Source organism: Palaemon carinicauda, chromosome 25 (assembly GCF_036898095.1).
Source record: "Palaemon carinicauda isolate YSFRI2023 chromosome 25, ASM3689809v2, whole genome shotgun sequence".
Classification (NCBI taxonomy): domain Eukaryota; kingdom Metazoa; phylum Arthropoda; class Malacostraca; order Decapoda; family Palaemonidae; genus Palaemon; species Palaemon carinicauda.
Genome location: NC_090749.1, coordinates 60644895 through 60654894, shown reverse-complemented (window position 1 = coordinate 60654894; position 10000 = coordinate 60644895).

Here is a 10000-nt window from a genome sequence, read left to right as displayed (position 1 = left end):
TCTAATCCTTTGCTGGTAACAAACACAATAACAAACACACCTTAAAAAAAAAGCAAAAAGACAATGAGAACGAAAAGCAAAATACCTCTACGGGAGGACTTTAAAATTCTTTCACGGTCAGATAACAGCTCAGAACTTTGAAATAATTTCCGGGAAAACTTCCTTAAAAATTAAAAATAAGAAGACTGGAGAGAGAGAGAGAGAGAGAGAGAGAGAGAGAGAGAGAGAGAGAGAGAGAGAGAGAGAGAGAGAGAGTCTAAGATGAGATATCAACCCAGGGAAATTAGCAGCCATACTTTTTTTTTTTAATATAGTTGCTAAATCTAAAGAAATAAATGTTGTTCCTCTATTTTTTCCAAATACATATAAAGACACACACACACACACACACACACACATATATATATATATATATATATATATATATATATATATATATATATATATATTTAAGTCAAAACGTGAGAAACAAAAATGGTCCTCAAAAAAATACTGACCCGACGAAAGTGTAAAGGAGCTTCAAGGAAAAACGATTTTGACAGAGAAGTAAACGTTGGGAAAATTCACTGAACAGATGGTTCTCAGAATAAGTGAATTTGGACGTGAATAGTGCAAAAAGGTGGATGGTGGAAGTGTTTAAAATAGAAGAGGGGCGGAGCTAAGAGACGCACTTCTTAGAGTGGTTAATATGATTGAATATGATCAGACTACTTTTGGAATTGGCTTATGGGAAAGAACATGTTGCAAGGAAGAGGATGAGGAAAGGAATGACGCTAGTTCATGGGAATACAACATGTTGCAATATATGTGGTATATTCTAATGGAGCGGCTGACCAGGATTTGTATTGTTTCTTTGACTAAGGGAAAAGTGCCCAAAGAACGGTTAAAATGAACGGTTGTCCTGTGGTATGAAAGTGAAGATGATTACTGGAACTAATATATTATTGGGTGAAGCATTATTCAGTTTCCCAAACAAGATTATCCTCCTATCCTGATGGGGAAAGTAAAACAAGTTGTAGTGGCCGATGCGGTAACGTCCCTGACTGCTGAACGCCAGACAGGGGTTCGAGTCCCGCTCAAATTTGTCAGTTCCTTTGGTCGCTGCAATCTCACTATCATCCCTGTGAGCCTATAGGTCTATCTGCTGAGTCATCTACAGCCTTTGACATGCTCTCCTTGGTCCTAGCTTGGGTGGAGAAGAGGATTGAGCGCTGATCTCATGTGTATATTAGGTCAGTCTCTAGGGCAATGTCATTGACCGGTGCCTCTGCCATTCATGATCGGCCTTTCAACAATGATACAATGATTAAAGGGAGAATATAGAGGTAGAACAGTGCTTGTTTAGACAAGGATTTGGGTATACATAGATTAAGTGATTTTTATGGAATGGTCATATGAAAAATTATAATTTAAAAAGAAAAAAATGCATATGGCATACTTTACCCTAATCATATAATCGAAACAATAAATAGCCAATTTGGGTATTTAGAATGTATGGCTAAGATGATAGATAGTTAAGAGTAGTTGAATGTTTTTTTAGGTTGGAATTATGTAAGTAGGATAGAAACTGGAGTCTGACACAATCAATTTCCGTGCTCTTTCCCTCGGCGGTTTCTCATCAGACGTCGACTTACGACCAAGATGGAGACGGCGAAACTGGGTTTAACTTGAATTGGACGTATGTCGAACTTTATTATGAAGTTTCCGTAGATTAATTATGACAGCATAATTGATCTACGGAAACTTCATGATATGATATATTGCTGTGAATGGAGGGTGATTTAAGAGGTCCAATAAAGTAGTGGATATAGGTAGGAAGTTGTGAAGGGGAAGTGGAATGGTTGATAACTGCAGAGGATAATGTACTTAATAGTGACATTGAAGAAAACTGTGGAAGCAGGAAAGTTTTATAATTTCTTCAAGAGTAAAGTTGAGAGTAAATGGGAGTACGAGTAAGGTAATGAGAGCAGAAAAACGCAAGGAGGTGGTATAATGAAAGCTAAAAAGGATGGTAGAATAGTGGAAACAGTTGATTCATAAATGTAAATTGAGGTAATATAATGGATAATGGGAAGAAGGCTAACTCACCAAAATGAGTTGACCTAAAATCAAAGGAAGGAATGTACGAAGGGATTGTCGAAGTGAATAAGAAACAGGAAAATGAATTTGGAATGAGTCTATCAAGGAGAGAAGGTTGAAGCTGTTCATATGAACTGATTTTGTAACATATGATGCATAAGACGAATTGATAGAGAGAGAAATATAGATGTATGCAGAAGCTATAAAAGACTTAACAGTGAAAGCATGACTCACAATTGTTGAGCTTGATTGGTCAAGTGGAGAGAACAGGAAGGTACAGGATTGCATACATGATTTGTGGGAATGGCGCAAGGTGTGTAAAGGGTTTGACAGGGTGCTGATGAGCTTTTGCTGTAGATTCATGAAGTGACTATGTTCGGAAGTTTTCTTAATTTATGTCTGATTAGGTAGATAAAGGATATGACGGTGACTTATTATTCATCTCTACAGCAACCCATGCAATATATATATATATATATATATATATATATATATATATATATATATATAATAAGAATCCAAACCATGAAACCTGCATACATCCAACAAACGAACAAAAACAACATCTAAAAGAGGCCGCCATTATCATCCTCTTTAACTGTCAGAAAAAAACAGACAGAACCAATTACAGAACTCCGAATAAACGGTTCCTCTTCAAAAACATCCTCCAACTGTTCAAAAGCTATACGGGAAAAAAAGGGAAATTGGTAGGGAGGGGGGGGGGGGAGGGTAAGGGAAAAAATAACGATGGTTGAAAAAAAAGAGGGAGGGGGAATAAGACTTGGTCCGAGATGTAATCTAAACTTGAAAGAGATTAGCTTTATTTATAAAAAATGTTTCTGACGTAAGTAGAGGCTGTTTAACGCTATTACCGAGAGAGAGAGAGAGAGAGAGAGAGAGAGAGAGAGAGAGAGAGAGAGAGAGAGAGACTTTGAATAAGGGCAATTTTCCTTATATGATAAAAAAACAAGAAGAGGAAGATCAAAGATCGTAGTCGTGTTCTGGTTTGAATTTCATTCCAATTTTTCTGATTGGTGGAAGCGGTTGCTACTTCGTGATTTTTCTCCCCTTTCTTATTGGTGAAAGAGTTTACGGTTATGAATTTTTCATACTTAATTATATAGTAGTACCAATCTATGATCATTTGTGATAGTCTATTGGAAACCTCCCTGCATAGGTAAGGGGAGAAGAGACTCTTTAGCTATGGTCAGCAGCTCTACTAGGACACTCCAAAATCAAACCATTGTTCTCTAGTGCTGGGCAGCGCCATAGACTCTGTACTATGGTCTTCCATTATCCTGGGTTAGAGGTTTCTTGCTTGAGGGTACACTCGGGTGTCTGTTCCTTTTGTTTTGTTAGGTTATAGTAGATATTTATTTTAATGCTATTTTTCTTGAAATGTTTTAATTTTTCCCTGTTTCCTTTCCTCACTGGGCTATTTTCCTTGTTGGAACCCCTGGGCTTATAGCATCCTTATTTTCCAACTAGGGCTGTAGCTTAGCAAGTAACAGCAATAATAATAATAATAATAATAATAATAATAATAATAGCCATCTGCTGGACTTGAATTCTAGTCAGGTTCAAGCTTGATAATTCCTCGTAGTGTCTGCAACCTCATTATCCTTGTGACCTAAGAATAACGGGTTCGGGATAGCCTATATGTATACCACCTGATAAGTCATCAAAAGCTATTTGTCGGCCCTCCCTGGTTCTAGAGTGGCTTTACTGTAGAGGAGACTTGGGTGTTTATCATACGTATATATGGTCAGTCTCTAGGCCATTGTCCTGCTAGGGCATTGTCACAGTCCCTTGTCTCTACCATTCAAGAGAGACTTTCAAAACCTTTAAACTATTGTATCCGTGCATGCCCAGTAAGTAAAAAATTCAAATGAATGAACTAGCATGTGGGTCTTTTACTAAAGGGTAAAGGTTTCCGGTTTCAGCACGTTTCATCAGAATAGATGCTCACCAGAACGTAAGCCGGACAAGCCCAACCCCACACTGTGGTACCCAACCTCAAGATTGGCCTACCCAGTAAACAGCTTACACTCAGGGTCCCGGGCTCGGATCGATCTGCTGCCATGCAAATGATCGGGGAACGCGTTACTTGCTCGGTAAATTTGATCAGATAACTTAGCAAGGTTGGATGGGGCTGTTACCTGGTTTTATAGGAACATGAGTAGAGAATCTTCATTCAAAGGGATTGGAAAGAGATGAGATTCGATTTATATTTGCGTCTGTAGGTGAGCCTAGTTAAAAAATACATTTAGCATGATAGCATGAGTATATATATATATATATATATATATATATATATATATATATATATATATATATATATATATATATATATATATATATATATATATATATATATACACACACATAAATCTTCAATGTCACGCTGAGTGGCTACCACTTGGATACCACAATCTCCCACAAATAGCCCAAACCTCAGTGTGGTGATTAGGAAAGGGGGAGCGGGTAGGAAGGGTTGAATCTGTGTATGCGCGTGTGCATGCGAATCTCAATATTTCTAAATATTTAGCGCTAATAAAAATTTTTTTATAAAGAAAGCGTACACTACTAAAATAATACAATCAGACACTCTATTCTATATGTTTGCTTATTTTCTTTCCCTACTGAGCTGTTTTCTCTGTTGAAACCCTTGGGCTTATAGTCTCCTGTTTTTCTAAATAGGGTTCTATCTTAGGTAGTTATAATAATAATAATAATAATAATAATAATAATAATAATAATAATAATAAATCACTAGAGGGGCTCTCAGTAGAGCATAGGCCTCCACCACGGCAGCTTATTTCTCGACCTTGACCTTGACCATAGACCATAGACTTTCAACATTGAATCACTTCCACGTCACAACATAACAATTAATCCTTGAGAGCTTCACTACTCCATGAGTAAATTTGTGACCAGGAAGCTGTTCACAAACAAACAAACGGACAAACAGGGGTGAAATATAACCTCCTCTCAACTTCGTTGGCGGGGGTAATAATAATAATAATAATAATAATAATAATAATAATAGTAATATTAATAATAATAATAATAATAATAATCTGACAGGGAAGTTTCGAACTAAACTCTGAGTTGCCTTCACCTTTTCCAAGTGAAATCCAAAGGTCTTTGAATACACCTCGTATCGAACTGTCAATCATATTATTGGGCACAAAAGTTAGGCAAATTTGACCGACATTTATACGACCAAATATATGCCAAATCTCATGTTATGAATTTCATTTTCTTTATCTTAAGAATTTCATTCAACAAAATATCCATTTAAACTTTTCAAAATAAAATCTAACTTAGTGATATCTAAAAACATGAAAGAACAACTCTAAGAAACAATGTTCTTTTAACAAAACTTACAATAGACCATTTCTGCATGGGAATACCTTAACGTGGTGAAAGGGTTTGCCTATTGCAATGCCCAGTAAAGCTGTACTAGTCAGGGCCACCCATACTACGTTGGTTTGCTATGAGCGACCAGGCTAAAATCTCCCACCATCACCAATCCGCTGTGGTCGGCGTGGTGATGAAAACTGGCAAAACCCAGAAATGGGTTGACATTTCTGGGGCCTTTGTCCTGCAGTGGACTAGAAAATGCTCCGTTTGTTGTTGTTGTTGTTGTAGTTTTTGTTGTTGTATAATCGACCATAAATATATCGTACAGAAAAAAATCGCAATGAGGCTAACTACTTAACTTTCTTTGAGAATGAACATCACATTTATCAAATGTCACTTAACGAGATTATCAAAATGTACTGAGAATAACTGACCTCTTTAGAAAATGTCCGAAATTTATTCCCACCTAAAGGTTTAAAAGTCCCTCAAGAACGGCTGAGGCAACTGTCAATGACAAAGCCCCACAGACAGACCATACATATGATCAGGCCCCAAAACCTCTCCACCTAAGATAGGACCGGGGAGGGCCAGAGAATGGCTGCTGATAACTCAACAGGTATACCTATATGCTCCCCCACAAACCTTCCCTACCCTATCCTTAACCTACAAAGATGATGAGGTTGCAGACACCACAAGAAGCTATAGAGCTTGAGCGACTCTCAAACCACAGTCCAGCAAGAGGCAGGAAAGGATGTTTCCAATAAGTAACCACAACCCTAAACCTTTCAACAAAATATTCGAAAATGACAGACCAGACAGAATCCACCTAACCACTCCATTGCCTTAGAAGAATTCCAGTTATCGAGGGCGAATCCCACTTAAAGAGGTTCTTCAAATCATCCCCCTCTTATTCATTCAGGCGAGAAGTTTGTATAGACAAATCCTAATAAATAACCCTAAAATTCTCTTTGTGCTGACACACTAGATCTGTAGGTTTAAGAATATGGAATAGGTGGTTAAATGCCATCTTGAGATTGGCGAAAATAATGAGTTTATTTTGAATATATATTTACTGTATAGATCTTGGAAAATCCTTTCGGTTACATCTGATAGAAAAAAATTATATATATTTAATACGGTTGGCTTAAAGAAACTCTTGAAATTACAAGAGCATTTTCAAAATCACTTTTAGATTACAATAATCTGTCAAGAGAGTAAATGTTCAGGACGAAGATAATTCAACTTTCAAGCCAATAAATCTCAAGAGATAAATGTTGTTCTTTTACTTTCGTCTAAATACAAATACACACACACAGAAACACACAAACACACACAATATATATATATATATATATATATATATATATATATATATATATATATATATATATATATATATATATATATATATATATATATATATATATGTATATGTTACGGGCCACTGTTTCGAGTCCGGCCTTGCTTAAGGGACTCAAGGGCCATAACAAAACAAATAACAATGGTAAACGTCGCCAGTCAGCAATGATACAAGGAATACTGACAAAAAGATGTAATCACAATAATATTTAAATAGAAATAAATGAAAGGGGAGCACAGCAGATAACTATTTTAGTTTAAGCCACGAGGAGCTTCGGGTGGAGTTTGGTTGGCCGTGGATGAAACTCCAGCACAGCAATCAACGTTCCCTGGAAGGGGAAATAAATTGAATTATTAACAGCACACTTACTTCTACCGGCTGGGAACACGATGAGGTCGTGTGGTTAAAACTTTTAAGCAAATTAAATGAAAATGCAAAGCTAGGGATTTAAACGTTACACATGGGAATCAACACTGTCACAGGGTGAGTTAATTAAAACTAGGACTAAACAGCACACGTGGTCTGGGTATAGGGAATAGGATACAAGGTTCAGTGGGTAGGATTTTCTTTAGAGGATAAGGAAAAATGGGGTGTGATAAGGAAGGGATGGCAGGTTGGGTAAGGATATTGAGAATCTCAAAATCAGACACCTTACCTTTAGTAAAAATGACTCTGGTTTCTTTCCCTTGTGGAAAGATGTAGACAGAGGTCCTGCCTCCCTGATGTCTTGAGGGTGAAGAGAGATGATGTTTCCCTCAAGGAGGTTGAGTGAAGAAGGAGGAGATGTTCTCCTTATGGATGCTGACTCACGAAGAAAGATCCCCAGTTTTCCCTGGGTAGATCAACCCCACTTGACCCCCAATTGGGGGGGGGGGTAGGGGGGATTGGCCTGACCGCTGTCCTATTGGTCAGGCTTGATCTCGTGTCCCCACATCCTTCACAGCTCGCTTCCCTTGTCCTGGGACCTCGATGTTCTCACGTGACTTGTAGAAGGTAGCTGAAATGTAGATCTCAGGGGGAGTAGACTGGTATAGGATGGTGGGAGGGGGGGTGAGACTCTGGGTAGGGTCCCAAAACTCGTGGCATTTCGACCCATGCTGGCGGGGTCTTTTGTTATTGGAAAAAAGGTGGCGTAATGACCGCCATTACTAACAGCCCCCCATTTTAGCAGAGATTTTGTCCTAAAACAGGACAAGAACTCTGCAAGCAAGGTCTGAAGCCACTAGCCTTAATGATTCCTCCCTCAGTGAGTCTCACCACGATAATGGATAAATATCTAAGCTGCAACTAGGGTCATCATTTTACGGTATTTTGACTGTAAATTAACTTTAAGTGCCACATAGAAATAAGTATGCTGGCTGTGAGGCAGCAACTGAAAAATTAAAAGATGCAAAATGGAAAATTAAAATGTAAAAAAAAGGTTAAAGTTAAGTGACCTAGTGCAGTGGTAGGCATAAAATTGAAGAAAATTGGCTTATATGCAAAGAAAGATAAAATAAATACATAAAAATAAATTAAATGCAAATAATGATGCCAAGATGGCTCCTCAAGTTTATTTACCTGGGGAGACACCAAGGCCAATTAAAATTTTTCCATACAACCTAAATTAACCTACTGACTATGGCTACGCTATGGACATGGCACTGTGCATTAGGCACTAATGCCGGGAGAACACATCTCTCTCATACGAGTTCTTTAGGCGCTTGACCTTCCAGTTGTAGTTCTGGAGGTCTATGCCGCACCTCATGAGCCCTTTATTCCCATTACGTAGCTCAGTCAAGTAGTTTAGATGGTTATGGTCCGTTAGGAATGTCTGTGGGAAAACATGGTCAGCGCGATAGGAACCAAGGTGCTCAAGAGATGAGCCCATGCCTGAGAGTTCTTTCTCTTGAGTTTGGAGTTTTTCCCATGTCTGGAAGAAATTTATGCTGCCATTTAAGTAAACTCCACAGTTGGGAATTCCTGCTTGCACCTGGTGAAGCCAAAAATGAATTATGAGTATGGTCAGAGGTCGTGACTCCTCTGCCATGAAGTGGGAACCTTCGTCCTTCTGAAATGTGGCTAGGAAGCCATACCAATAAAAGAATTGTATCATCCCTGTAACACTTATGGATGGGGTAAGTTGGAGCGAGGCCCTTGGCACTATTTTCTTAGAGTTACCGATGACTTGGCACGGATGGCAAGAGGTTGCGGAAGCCTTAACACCCTTCTGCAAGCCTGGCCGGAAAAAATGGGGCTGCAGCAGTTGGGTGGTGCGCTTCACCCCAGAGTGCCCTCCAAGTCCCTCATGGGCCATTCGTAGCACCGACAAGCGGGAATTATGGGGGACAACTACATGCTGGCGCAGGGCCTCAGCAGGATTGCGAGAACCTCGGGTGATCTTAAGGGGCACCTCATCCTTTAGCAGGAACTCAGCCGTAGAGGGGTTATTCATTTCCACCTCGTTCGAGTTGGCGGGTGCCCTGTTGTTTACCAATGTCTCATCCAGCAGTGGGAACCTGATGAGCTTTGTCTGGCTCCTTGGGGTCTCGGCGCTGATGGGTGGTTCACCTCTTGCCTGGTCTGAGACCTCTGGCCTGGTGATTGAGATAGCCCTATCTCCAGTGGTGTTCAGTGGCACAGTTTCACCCGGATTGAATTTGTGGGTACTCGGCTCAGACTCATGGTGGGAAAGGGGAGACCCCTGGCCCTCCTCTGAGGTCTCTGGCATGACGCTTGGAGTAGCCCTATCCCCTGTGGTGGAAAGTGGCACACCTTCACCAGAATTAACTTCTGGCATACGAAGCTCAGACTCACTGCTGGAGAAGGAAGACTCTTGGGCCTCCTCACTTAGCCAAGCTACCTCACCAAGGTCAATGTCACCGAGCCAGTCGTCTTCCCATGCAGGTTGCGTCCTAACAGTTTTAGGCTCCGGCTTGGCAGCCTTCATGCACCTGAGGGGCACTCGCTGTACACCCTTCACGGGCTTTTGACCCAAGCTTGAGCTGTAGCCCTCATGTGCGAGATCACTCCCTGCCCCCAGTCCGCACTTCTTGCTGAGCTGGGACGTGGTCACCTTCACTTCCACTGTAGGGAGTTCCTTGGTGAACCCTTCACTGAAGTGGGTCCTCCTGCGATTGTCCTGCTGGATTTTGGCACCATTGGGTTGAGGTGGCAAGTGATCGAGTTGTGCCAATCGGGTGTCCATCTCCTGCA